At 42.0% G+C, this 14299-nt stretch overlaps 1 long non-coding RNA gene across 1 annotated transcript in view; it reads right to left on the minus strand.

Moving 5' to 3' along the window:
• Positions 1-14299, minus strand: part of LOC105473075 (uncharacterized) — a 35233-nt gene that overhangs the window by 4769 nt on the left and 16165 nt on the right. Inside the window, exon 5 of the long non-coding RNA XR_011625073.1 lies at positions 1596-1682. This is a non-coding gene — a long non-coding RNA (uncharacterized lncRNA). The remainder of the gene's footprint in view (positions 1-1595; positions 1683-14299) is intronic.

The raw sequence follows: 14299 nt of genomic DNA on the forward strand, positions 1-14299 counted from the left end.
TAATTGAAGAAAATCCTAAACAGCAGTTTATGGAAATAAAAATGCAAGATTTTCCCCATCTAACTTCATGTACCCCTGGTCTTCTGAATAGTGGAGCAAGGGAACTAACTTGTGGGTGTAATAGTCACATGCTTTCCAGAAGGTGTCAGACTTGCATTTTGAAAAATTGAAATCCACTTGCTTCTCTAGTCCCCCCAAACCAACAAGTCTCCTGACTCACTTTCAAGATAGGTAATCCAGCAGCCGGAATCATTCAAAATTAGATGAAAAAATGCTTATTTCAAAAAGAAAGAAAACACTTCAACAAAACAAATTCTACAAGGCTAAGGAAGTGCTGTTTAAATGAGGAAGTTGTAGAGCAAAGAACCGTCTAAAGAAACAGAATTGTTTTCTGGTCTTTTCAGTATGAAGAAAGGATTTATGTTGTCAGCAAGGATAGACACTGTGAAATTTCTGAAAATACATCACAGAAAACTTATGGCTGAAGATAGATAATTTATATCCTCACAGGAGTCCATATAGAGGAGGATTATAGAACAGAAGAGATACTGAAAATCCAGGCTGTAAGCAGAGGCTTCTGGGTACAAAGCAGGGATTAGGCTACGGCTCTTCCTTTCATCTGAGAATTCTTCACACTCTTCCAGAGAACAAAACAATGTATTGGAAATCCAGTGCACAGAGTGAAAGATGCTTCCTAAAGAAGCCACTGTTCTTTTATGAACTATATGGGCTTCTAACATATCTGAGGCATATATTATGAATTATTTAGTGGATTTTCTTACATGAATGGGTAATCTACAAATGGGTAGATTCTGATTGTGCACGTTGAATTTTGGGGAACTACTTCCCTTTCACCCTGATCTTTGTATTATAATTTCTGACTGATCTTCATTTGAAAATGACTCCTGTAATAGTCTGCACTGTTCTAATGATCTGCTGTCTCTAGAAAGGACTAATGTCAACTAATGTCAAGCTTGGCCAAGTGACTTGCTTTGTTAATGAAATCTAAGCAGCAAGTGACACATGTCAGGGCCAAGCAGAAGTTTTAGTAGTCACTGAGTAGCTCTGCCATCTCTTTTTCTTTTTCCTCTGCCTTAGGAATGATATATCCCAGATCAAACTGCTTCTTAAGCTTGTGTTATGGAAGAAAAAGACATGTGGAACACAGTGGCAGCTCACTGTAGCTGAAGTAATATAAGTAAGGCAAAAGCCTTTATTGCTTTAGGCTATTGATGTTTAGAGGTTGGTTGTTACACAACAAAATTTAGCAAAAACTGATAAATGTAAACTCTAATTCTTTAATTTTCCATTTTCTTCTTCCCTTTCCTGGTTCAAGTAGTTATTATTATTATTATTATTATTATTATTTTTTTTTTTTTTTTGAGAAGGAGTCTCCCTCTGTTGCCCAGGTTAGAATGCAGTGGCTTGATCTCTGCTCACTGCAACCTCTGCCTCCTGGAGTCAAGAGATTCTCCTGCCTCAGCCTCCCGAGTAGTTGGGATTACAGATATGAGACACCAAGCCCAGCTAATTTTTATATTTTTAGTAGAGACAGGGTTTCACCACGTTGGCCAGGCTGGTCTTGAACTCCTGACCTCAAGTGATCTCCCTCCCTCAGCGTTCCAAAGTGCTGGGATTACAGGCATGAGTCACCGTGCCCGGTCTCAAGTAGTTACCGTGATCTATAAACAAAACAGAAAGACAAATGTATTATGAGTGACTTTATTTAACAACCACTTCTAAAATAAATAAGGCAAAATCTTATCTTTCTCTTTCTTCAATCTTTCTGTCTCTTTGAAGTTTTATTTGCATGCTTTTTTTCCCCAGTCACTAAATCCCATCTGTTAGTGTGTGATTGACTGTGGGAACTTTCTGCGTTCTTGTCAAAGAGAACATAACTATTTTATTTGGGGACAAGTTGCTGCCTCCTAGAAAAAGCTTCTAGATCTCTTAAACTGAGCAGTCACAGCCTTGCTCTTTTTTCTGGTGGAATAAGTCTATCTAGAGATAGACATTTTTCATAAAGAGACAAAATTTCACTTACTCTATGTTCTAAATTTCAAGGCAGTCCCTATTTAAAATATCCCATCTTATTGACTCAATGGTAAACACGAGCACCCAATGTTTTCCTCTAAGAATGCTTTAAGAAAATGCATGATTTGGCCAGGTGCAGTGACTCACATCTGTAATCCCAGAGCTTTGGGGGGCCAAGGTGGGCAGATCACTTGAGGTCAGGAGTTCGAGACCAGCCTGGCCAACATGGTGAAACTCTGTCTCTACTAAAAATATAAAAAATTAGCCAGGAGTGGTTGGGGTGGGCCGGGGGCTGTAGTCACAGCTACTCAGGAACCTGGAGCAGGAGAATTACTTGAACCCGGGAGGTGGAGTCCAGCCTGGGTGACAGAGCGAGATTCCATCTCGGAAAAAAAGGAGGAGGAGAAGGAGAAGGAGAAGAAGAAGAAGGTATGATTCTACTTATATAAAGTTAAAAAACAGGCAAAATGAAATTATACTGTTAAGTAAGCACAGTGTTTATCTTTTGAGGAAGGAATAGAGTGGTAATTGGGAAAGGGCATGAGGGGGCTTTTGAGCAGTGGTAGTGTTTTTCATTTCTTATCCTGCGGAGATGGACAGATGAGTGTTCACTTCATAGTAATTTGTTTATATTTTTCATTTATGATAATTCATATACATACTAGTGTACTTTTCTGCATGCGTATGATACTTCACAATAAAAAATTTAAAAATTACAGTAATTATAGCCAATAGTCTACTGAAAATGCATGAAATTAAATGCTTGAGAATTAACAAACTCTAACTTAGAAGGCCAATTTTGTTATGTAACAGAGAAAAACACAATCTCACCCATCCTGACTTTCTTGAACTAAGAATCAAGCGTAGTTCAATTTAGCACTCTCTTTCCTATATTGAGTGTTCTTGGTTTCCTACAGTTTATGTTTTTTCTTTTACAGCTTATCTGTAAAATGTTATGTAATTATATATTATAATAGGTAACTATATGTTGCAGTGGATAATTATATGTTGTATAATTAGATAGTTACATATACTGTATAATGAACTACACATGTAATAAGTACAGTTGGCCTTCCACATCTGTGGATTCACCCAAACGTGAATAAAAATATTTGAAAAAAATTGCATCTGTCCTGAACATGGACGGACTTTTTTCCTGGTCATTATTTTCTAAACAACACAGTGTAACAACTATTTACATAGCATTTACATTGTATTAGGTATTATAAGTAATCTAGAGATGATTTAAACTGTACAAGAGAATGCACATAGGTTGTACGCAAATACTATGCCATTTTATACCAGAGACTTGAACATCCTCGGGTATGGGTATCCACAGAAAGTCCTGGAGCCAATTTCCTGCGGATATTGAGGGATAACTCTACTATTAAATGCAGAGTATTGGGGATTTTAAACCTTATCTCTGCTGCGCTATTATCAGCTAGCAGAGGAGAAACAGTCTAACATACATGACATTCCAATCTAGAAGAGAAAACAATTGAATTTGTGAGTTTATTAATAAAATTATGTATTAAGTAGATTAATAAATGAGCAATTTTAGAGGCAAAGCTAAAGACGCCACACTAAGAGATGCAAAAAGTTTCGCTTCTCCCCTTGCCTCTGGACGCTCCCGCCACTGCTATCAGAAGTCATCCGATTCTGGGCAGAATCTGACTCTTCAGGGCTCGCTGTGATCTTCAAATCTCTTACATCTCTCTTTTCACACAAGCCTCTTTAAACATGGCTTCAGGTTCACTCCCAGAGCCCTCGGCAGAATGTAGTTCTCTCTGCAACTACTAAAATACTGAGAGCTGACCTTCAGAATTTTTTCTCAGTATGAAGACAACCAGCTCTGAGCTTTTTGGACGGATCTGTCAGGCGGCTGGAATTCTATCTATGATACAGACAGCTGGGCCTTGGAGGCTCTGAGGTTTGAGGAAGGGAAGGAAATAAAGAGCATGGAGAGAACTGAATTCCCACCTCCCCAAATTCGCTGAGGACACATTTCCCAAACATTTTCCCCCACCAACCAAAAAAAAAAAAAAAAAAAGTAGGTGAAGAACAGTCCAAGTTGTGATTTTAAATGAATTAAGCTGGGCTCATGCAGCCCATTAGAAAGACTATCTTTCCCAGTCTCCTTTGTAGTTAGATATGGCCATGTGACTAAATTCTGGCCAATGAGATGACAGTGATTACGTGAACCTACTTATCCCTCTCCCCTTTCTTCCATCCTGTTGATTGGATGCAGTGGCAGACCAACATGGACCAGCCTAGAGAAAACCCTGTGGATGGCAAAACAACAAGATAAAAGAGGTCTGGGTCCTTAATAACTTCACAGAGAAGAGCTGCCTTATCATCACCGACTTTGATATAAGAGAAAAGTAAATTTCTGTCTTGTATTTGTCCTTGTTATTTTCAGTCTCAAAAACATGAAACCAAGCCTTTATTTCAACAGGTCAGAAGCCATCTAGCCCAGTGGTTTTCAAGAGGAGAAGGAGGTATAATTTTGTTCCCAGGGCAGTTTTGGCAATCTCTGGAGACTTTTTTGTTTGTCATACTTGGTGGGGAGGGGGTGGAGGTTGCTGCTGGCATCTACTGGGTAGAGGCCAGGAATGTGGCTAAGCACCTTACAATGCACAGGCAGTCCCTGACCCCGTGAAAGAATTATGCAGCCCAGAGTATCAATAGCACTGAGGCTGGTAAGTCACTGACGCATCTCAATTAGTAGGGAAGAGAATCCAAGATCCAGAGAGAGTGAATGACAGGCCTTGTAAGCCACACAGTTTACTGGGGCTGGGCCACTGCCTTGGTTCCCTGTGTCCAGGACACAGATTTTTAATTTTTAAAATTTTTATCGATATTATTATTATTATTATTTTATTATACTTTAAGTTCTAGGGTACATGTGCATAACGTGCAGGTTTATTACATATGTATACTTGTGCCATGTTGGTGTGCTGCACCCATCAACTCATCAGCACCCATGAACTCATCATTTACATCAGGTATAACTCCCAGTGGCATCCCTCCCACTCTCCGCTCCCCATAATAGGCCCTAGTGTGTGATGTTCCCCTTCCAGAGTCCAAGTGATCTCATTGTTCAGTTCCCACCTATGAGTGAGAACATGTGGTGTTTGGTTTTCTGTTCTTGTGATAGTTTGCTGAGAATGATGGTTTCCAGCTGCATCCGTGTCCTTTGTAGGGAACTCATCCCTTTTTATGGCTGCATAGTATTCCATGGTGTATATGTGCCACATTTTCTTAATCCTGTCTGTCACTGATGGACATTTGGGTTGATTCCAAGTCCTTGCTATTGTGAACAGTGCCTCAATAAACATAATGTGTGCATGTGTCTTTATAGCAGCATGATTTATAATCCTTTGGGTATATACCCAGTAATGGGATGGCTGGGTCATATGGTATTTCTAGTTCTAGATCCTTGAGGAATCGCCATACTGTTTTCCATAATGGTTGAACTAGTTTACAATCCCACCAAGAGTGTAAAAGTGTTCCTATTTCTCCACATCCTCTCCAGCACCTGTTGTTTCCTGACTTTTTAATGATTGCCATTCTAAGTGGTGTGAGATGGTATCTCATTGTGGTTTTGATTTGCATTTCTCTGATGGCCAGTGATTATGAGCATTTTTTCATGTAACTGTTGGCTGTATGAATGTCTTCTTTTGAGAAATGTCTGTTCATATCCTTTGCCCACTTTTTGATGGGGTTGTTTGTTTTTTTCTCGTAAATTTGTTTGAGTTCTTTCTGGGTTCTGGATATTAGCCCTTTGTCAGATGAGTAGATTGCAAAAATTTTCTCCCATTCTGTAGGTTGCCTGTTCACTCTGATGATAGTTTCTTTTGCTGTGCAGAAGCTCTTTAGTTTAATGAGATCCCATTTGTCAATTTTGGCTTTTGTTGCCGTTGCTTTTGGTGTTTTAGACATGAAGTCTTTGCCCATGCCTATGTCCTGAATGGTATTACCTAGGTTTTCTTCTAGGGCTTTTATGATATTAGGTCTAACATTTAAGTCTGTAATCCATCTTGAATTAATTTTCGTATAAGGAGTAAGGGAAGGATCCAATTTCAACTTTCTACTTATGGCTAGCCAATTTTCCCGGCACCATTTATTAAATAGGGAATCCTTTCCTCATTTCTTGTTTTTGTCAGGTTTGTCAAAGATCAGATGGCTGTAGATGTGTGGCATTATTTCTGAGGGCTCTGTTCTGTTCCATTGGTCTATATCTCTGTTTTGGTACCAGTACCATGCTGTTTTGGTTACTGTAGACTTGTAGTATAGTTTGAAGTCAGGTAACGTGATGCCTCTAGCTTTGTTCTTTTGACTTAGGATTGTCTTGGCAATGTGGGCTCTTTTTTGGTTCCATATGAACTTTAAAGCAGTTTTTTCCAATTCTGCAAAGAAAGTCATCAGTAGCTTGATGGGAATGGCACTGAATCTATAAATTACCTTGGGCAATATGGTCATTTTCATGATATTGATTCTTCCTATCCATGAGCATGGAATGTTCTTCTATTTGTGTCCTCTTTTATTTCACTGAGCAGTGGTTTGTAGTTCTCCCTGAAGAGGTCCTTTACATCCCTTGTCAGTTGGATTCCTAGGTATTTTATTCTCTTTGAAGCAATTGTGAATGGAAGTTCATTCATCATTTGGCTCTCTGTTTGTCTGTTACTGGTGTATAAGAATGCTTGTGATTTTTGCACATTAATTTTGTATCCTGAGACTTTGCTGAAGTTGCTTATCAGCTTAAGGAGATTTTGGGCTGAGATGATGGGGTTTTCTAAATATACAGTCATGTCATCTGCAAACAAGGACAATTTGACTTCTTTTCCTAGCTGAATACCCTTTCTTTCTTTCTCTTGCCTGATTGCCCTGGCCAGAACTTCCAACACTATGTTGAATAGGAGTGGTGAGAGAGGGCATCCCTGTCTTTTGCCAGTTTTCAAAGGGAATGCTTCCAGTTTTTGCCCATTCAGTATGATATTGGCTGTGGGTTTGTCATAAATAGCTCTTATTATTTTGAGATATGTTCCATCAATACCAAATTTTTTTTTTTTTTTTTTTTGAGACGGAGTCTCGCTCTGTCGCCCAGGCTGGAGTGCTGTGGCCGGATCTCAGCTCACTGCACGCTCCGCCTCCTGGGTTCCCACCATTCTCCTACCTCAGCCTCTCCAGTAGCCGGGACTACAGGCACCCGCCGCCCATCAATACCAAATTTATTGAGAGTTTTTAGCATGAAGGGCTGTTGAATTTTGTCAAAGGCCTTTTCTGCGTCTATTGAGATAATCATGTGGTTTTTGTCTTTGGTTCTGTTTATATGCTGGATTATGTTTATTGATTTGCGAATGTTGAACCAGCCTTGCATCCCTGGGATGAAGCCCACTTGATCATGGTGGATAAGCTTTTTGATGTGCTGCTGGATTCAGTTTGCCAGTATTTTATTGAGGATTTTTGCATTGATGTTCATCAGGGATATTGGTCTAAAATTCTCTTTTTTTGTTGTATCTCTTCCAGGCTTTGGTATCAGGATGATGTTGGCCTCATAAAATGAGTTAGGGAGGATTCCCTCTTTTTCTATTGATTGGAATAGTTTCAGAAGGAATGGTACCAGCTACTCCTTGTACCTCCAGTAGAATTCCGCTGTGAATCCGACTGGTCCTGCACTTTCTTTGGTTGGTAGGCTATTAATTATTGCCTCAATTTCAGAGCCTGCTATTGGTCTATTCAGGGATTCAACTTCTTCCTGTTTTAGTCTTGGGAGAGTGTAAGTGTCCAGGAAATTATCCATTTCTTCTAGGTTTTCTAATTTATTTGCGTAGAGGTGTTTATAGTATTCTCTGATGGTAGTTTGTATTTCTGTGGGGTTGGTGATGATATCCCCTGTATCATTTTTTATTGTATCTATTTTATTCTTCTCTCTTTTCTTCTTTATTAGTCTTGCTAGTGGTCTATCAATTAATTTTGTTGATCTTTTCAAAAAACCAGCTCCTGTATTCATTGATTTTTTGGAGGGTTTTTTGTGTCTCCATCTCCTTCAGTTCTGCTGTGATCTTACTTATTTCTTGTCTTCTGCTAGCTTTTGAATGTGTTTGCTCTTGCTTCTCTAGTTCTTTTAATTGTGATGTTAGGGTGTCAATTTTAGATCTTTCCTGCTTTCTCTTGTGGGCATTTAGTGCTATAAATTTCCCTCTACAAACTGCTTTAAATGTGTCCCAGAGATTCTGGTATGTTGTATCTTTGTTCTCATTGGTTTCAAAGAACATCTTTATTTCTGCCTTCATTTCGTTATGTACCCAGTAGTCATTCAGGAACAGGTTATTCAGTTTCCATGTAGTTGAGCGGTTTTGATTGATTTTCTTAGTCCTGAGTTCTAGTTTGATTGCACTGTGGTCTGAGAGACAGTTTGTTATAATTTCTGTTCTTTTGCATTTGCTGAGGAGTGTTTTACTTCCAACTATGTGGTCAATTTTGGAATAAGTGTGATGGGGTGCTGAGAAGAATGTATATTCTGTTGATTTGGGGTGGAGAGTTCTGTAGATGTCTATTAGGTCCACTTGGTGCAGAGTTGAGTTCAATTCCTGGATATCCTTTTTAACTTTCTGTCTCGTTGATCTGTCTAATGTTGACAGTGGGGTGTTGAAGTCTCTCATTATTATTGTGTGGGAGTCGAAGTTTCTTTGTGGGTCTCTAGGGACTTGTTTTATGAATCTGGGTCCTCCTGTATTGGGCGCATATATACTTAGGATAGTTTGCTCTTCCTGATGAATTGATCCCTTTACCATTATGTAATGGCCTTCGTTGTCTCTTTTGATCTTTGATGGTTTAAAGTCTGTTTTATCAGAGACTAGTATTGCAACCCCTGCTTTTTTTTGTTCTCCATTTGCTTGGTAGATCTTCCTCCATCCCTTTATTTTGAGCCTATGTGTGTCTCTGCCTGTGAGATGGGTCTCCTGAATACGGCAAACTGATGGGTCTTGACTCTTTATCCAATTTGCCAGTCTGTGCCTTTTAATTGGACCATTTAGTTCATTTACATTTAAGGTTAATATTGTTATGTGTGAACTTGATCCTGCCATTATGATATTAACTGGTTATTTTGCTCATTAGTTGATGCAGTTTCTTCCTAGCATCGATAGTCTTTACACTTTGGCATGTTTTTGCAATGGCTGGTACTGGTTGTTCCTTTCCATGTTTAGTGCTTCCTTCAGGATCTCTTGTAGGGCAGGCCTGGTGGTGACAAAATCTCTAAGCATTTGCTTGTCTGTAAAGGATTTTATTTCTCCTTCACTGATGAAACTTAGTTTGGCTGGATATGAAATTCTGGGTTGAAAATTCTTTTCTTTAAGAATGTTGAATATTGGCCCCCACTCTCTTCTGGTTTGTAGAGTTTCTGCCTAGAGATCTGCTGTTAGTCTGATGGGCTTCCCTTTGTGGGTAACCCGACCTTTCTCTCTGCCTGCCCTTAACATTTTTTCCTTCATTTCAACTTGGGTGAATCTGACAATTATGTGTCTTGGAGTTGCTCTTCTCGAGGAGTATCTTTGTGGTGTTGTTTGTATTTCCTGAATTTGAATGTTGGCCTGCTTTACTAGGCTGGGGAAATTCTCCTGGATGATATCCTGAAGTGTTTTCCAACCTGGTTCCATTTTCCCCATCACTTTCAGGCACACCAATCAGACTTAGTTGGTCTTTTGACATAATCCCATATTTCTTGGAGGCTTTGTTCATTTCTTTTTCCTTTTTTTTTTCTCTAGACTTCTCTTCTCACTTCATTTCATTCATTTGATCTTCAATCTTTGATACTCTTTCTTCCAGTTGATCAAGTCGGTTACTGAAGCTTGTGCATTTGTCACATATTTCTCATGTCATGGTTTTTATCTCTGTCAGTTTGTTTATGGCCTTCTCTGCATTGATTATTCTAGTTATCCATTCTTCCACTCTTTTTTCAAGATTTTTAGTTTCTTTGCGCTGGGTACATAGTTCCTTCTTTAGCTCTGAGAAGTTTGATCGACTGAAGCCTTCTCCTCTCAACTCATCAAAGTCATTCTCCATCCAGCTTTGATCCGTTGCTGGCGATGAGCTGCGTTCCTTTGGAGGGGGAGATGTGCTCTGATTTTTTGAATTTCCAGTTTTTCTGCCCTGCTTTTTCCCCATCTTTGTGGTTTTATCTGCCTTTAGTCTTTGATGCTGGTGATGTACTGATGGGGTTTTGGTGTGGGTGTCCTTTCTGTTTGTTCGTTTATCTTCTAACAGTGAGGACCCTCAGCTGTAGGTATGTTGGAGATTGGTTGAGGTCCACTCCAGACCCTGTTTGCCTGGGTATCAGCAGTGGAGGCTGCAGAAGATAGAATATTGCTGAACAGCGCATGCTGCTGTCTGATTCTTGCTCTGGAAGCTTCGTCTCAGGGGTGTACCCTGCCATGTGAGGTGTGAGGTGTTGGTCTGCACCTAGTGGGGGATGTCTCCCAGTTAGGCTACTCAGGGGTCAGGGACCCACTTGAGCAGGCAGTCTGTCCGTTCTCAGATTTCAACCTCCGTGCTGGGAGATACACTGCTCTCTTCAAAGCTGTCAGACAGCTGTCAGACTCCACCCAGAGGTGGAGTCTACAGAGACAGGCAGGCCTCCTTGAGCTGTGATGGGCTCCACCCAGTTCAAGCTTCCCAGAGGCTTTGTTTACCAACATAAGCCTCAGCAATGGCAGCGCCCCTCCCTCAGCCTTGCTGCTGCCTTGCAGTTAGATCTCAGACTGCTGTGCTAGCAATGAGGGAGGCTTCATGGCCATGGGACCCTCCGGGTCAGGTGTGGGATATAATCTTCTGGTGTGCCATTTGCTAAGACCCTTGGTAAAGCACAGTATTAGGGTGGGAGTTACCCGATTTTCCAGGTGTTGTGTGTCTCAGTTTCCCTTGGCTAGGAAAAGGGATTCTCTTCCCCTTTGCGCTTCCCAGGTGAGGCGATGCCTCGCCGTGCTTCAGCTCTCACTGGTTGGGCTGCACCAGCTGACCAGCACTGATTGTCCGGCACTCCCCAGTGAGATGAACCCAGTACCTCAGTTGAAAATGCAGAAATCACCCGTCTTCTGTGTCGCTCGTGCTGGGAGCTGGAGGCTGGAGCTGTTCCTATTTGGCCATCTTGCTCCTGACCCTCAACCCACTCCATTATTATTTTTTGAGACAGAGTCTCCCTCTGTAACCCAGGCTGGAGTGCACTGGCATGATCTCAGCTCACTGCAACCTCTGCCTCCTGGGTTCAAGCGATTCTCCTGCCTCAGCTTCCCGAGTCGCTGGAACTACAGGCATGTGTCATCAAGCTCAGCTACTTTTTGTATTTTTAGTAGAGACAGGGTTTTGCCATGTTGGCCAGGCTGGTCTCGAACTCCTGACCTCAGGTGATCCACCTGCCTCAGTCCCACAAAGTGCTGGGATTACATGTATGAGCCACCATGCCTGGCCTTTAAAAATGATTGCACCATTTCACCAGCCCCCAAACCAGATCCATTTTATCCTCTATCTTGCATTATTTATTTAATGAGAGGAAAAAAAAAGGGCTGGGGGTAGACATAGAGCTCAAATAACTGAAAAAAAAGTCACACTTTTTCTCTGCCTAGAGTCAGCAGTGTTTTATCGCCAAAATTTATGAAACATCTGTTTGGTATGAATCCCTAGGCTGGATGCCAGTTTTAAACCTAGTTGAGGAATTAAGGCCTATGTAAAAACAGAGATCAAGTAATGCAGTGGCACAAATGGCAGTGCCCAGAGGGCTTCTGCTGTGAGTGGGTGGGTACTGAGAGGAGAGAGAGATTATAGTGGGCTCTGATGGGCAGAGCATTGGTGACAGAGTCAGGTCTTCCAGCCCTATGGACTTCTGCCTGGCAGTGATGTCTTTTGGATCTCAGAGCCTTCATCTGGTTGTAAAATTACTGTGCGCAGGCCCTGGGCACCAGCTCCTTCCCTATAATTTGTAATGGACATTTGTTATGTTGAACCGCTCAGCACTTTTCTCACTTTTTATGGTAGGAGCAACCTGCTTTTCCTTTGTAAGTCTTCTCCTCAAGATTCTACATTCATGCTGGGAATGTCAATCATAGTACTCTATAGCATATATTCTAACTGCCCTTCCAGATACTCTCTCCACCTTCCTGGCTGGCATGGATGCATCAAGGGGTCCCATTCTCTCTGGCTTCCCTTTGGGTTTGATCATTGAAAACCTTTGGCAGGGTACTGGAGGAAGGAAGAAGAGGGAGGTAGAGATATTTTTTCTCCTAGTGATTTCTCTGCCAGCTTGGGGACAGTTGGCTGCACTTTTCTACTGAAGGCCACGGCATCTGTCTGTCAGGGAGGCTTTCCATATGGCCACCTCTCCTCGTTCCAGGAATTTCCCCTTCCCCTTGACCCTCAGGCTTCAGGATGGTAAGAGCTTTCCAGCCTTGAGATTCTGCACCCCCTTGGCTGGCTTCCTTGGATGCTGGCAGACCTTCGTGAGTAGTCCTGTCATTGAATGATTTTGAAGTTCCTTAGTCTGAGTGAGCCATCTATTTACTGCTGGGAGCTTGACTACCCACATCCACATAAGCAAATACACATCCCAGTCTGGCCAGTTTGAGTATTCCATGAAACTTGCTGTGGTGGTTGGTTTAGAGGCTGAATATCTGACTAAAACAGACCTATTCAGAGCCCTCCCCTGAAATTTTCAGTATGACACTGGAAGACGGCCGCTCTCTGCTTCCTCCAGAGTCACTAACTGGAATAATGTAGGCCTGCAGCTGTCTGCAGAAGCTCGTATTTAGCGGGAGAGAATGGAGCCAATCCAGACAGAAGCAGGGCATTGAAATGGACAGAGATGTGAAAGCATCCTCTACATTTCTGAGTCCAGTCACTCTTGAGGTCCCCGTTCTTTCTGGTTGAGTGAAACAACACATTTATTTTGTGCCTATTTTAGTTTGATTTGGGATTCTGTCGCTGACGGAAAGAATCTTGTATATGCTGTATTCGTCCACCTCTTGGCCAAATGTGGCCTTTGTAAAAACCTCATTAGGCCATTGGTGCTAAGGAAAGTCTTTTTAGAGACTTTGGGATAGCCCAAGCTATCCAACTTCCTTCAGAAATATCCCTGAGGGGGATACAACCCAATCCCTCCAGAGAAAAACATGATAGCAGGAAGCAAACACAAATGAATTTTTAATTTTGCTCTGGCTAGTTGTAGCTTAGCCTGAAATGATGCTTCTCCTGCACCTCTAAGTGTCCCTGTGCTGCCCATCCACAGTCTGCCCTCTTTTTGCCTCTCCTCACGCACAAGAGCTGGCCTGATAAATTCACACTGAAGCAATAGGAGCTGTGCTGATGAGTAGAAAAAAACAAAACAAAACAAAATACTGGCATCCATGTTGAAAATCCAGATCCAAATGCCGATTCCCTCAATGAGCTGCCTACGCTTTGTGAGCTTCAGTTTTCCCCTCTAGAAATATGAGATAAACTGAATCCCAGGAAATGACTTTATCATAGGGGAGAATTTCAGGTGTCTGGGGGCTGCTGCCGCTGTTGCTGCTGGTGAGTGAATATTCTTTTCCTTTGGTGGTGAGGGGAGGTCTGGGAAGGTTTTGAAAAGGTTGACGTGCAGATCCACTTACAATTGCACACCACAGCCATTTCCTGTCACACAGCTGATAATCCCTACTAGATTTGGAAGAAAGCTTGAAAACTGATGGCAGATGGAATCTGCAGCACTAACCCGGGGCCATCCCTGCGCAGAGCCAGCCTGACGACTGCGACATGCCCCTCAACCTGGAAGAATGATTCTGAATGTGCTTCCAGCGAGGCCCCTCGCTGTGCCTTTATGAGATTGGTCCTGGGAGGTACCCCAACCAGGAAAGCCTGTGGCCTCCCCTCCAACTGCAGGAAACTGTGTTCCCAGAGCAACATGAAAAGCTCCAGAAGCTGTTTCATGTAGTAATTGCCCGGAGAGGAAAGCAGAACATTTCCTGACACTTCAATCAATTCCCCAAAGACCAAGACAGCAGCCCCAGCAGGTCAGGCAGGCACCTTCCTGCTTCTTTTCCATTCTTTCCCCTTTAGCCAAACGTCTACTCCACAGCTCTCCCCCAGACTGGCCCTCATATTAGCCTAGACAAACTGGCCCCTTGCAGTTCCAGGATGCGCCATTTTCCTATTCTCGACCACACCCACAGCTACCTGTGATTTAGCTGTAGTCTTCCCCCTGGTCTGCATGCTCCCAGAGAAAAGTTAGACACTT

This window comes from Macaca nemestrina, chromosome 6 (genome assembly GCF_043159975.1).
Source record: "Macaca nemestrina isolate mMacNem1 chromosome 6, mMacNem.hap1, whole genome shotgun sequence".
NCBI lineage: Eukaryota > Metazoa > Chordata > Mammalia > Primates > Cercopithecidae > Macaca > Macaca nemestrina.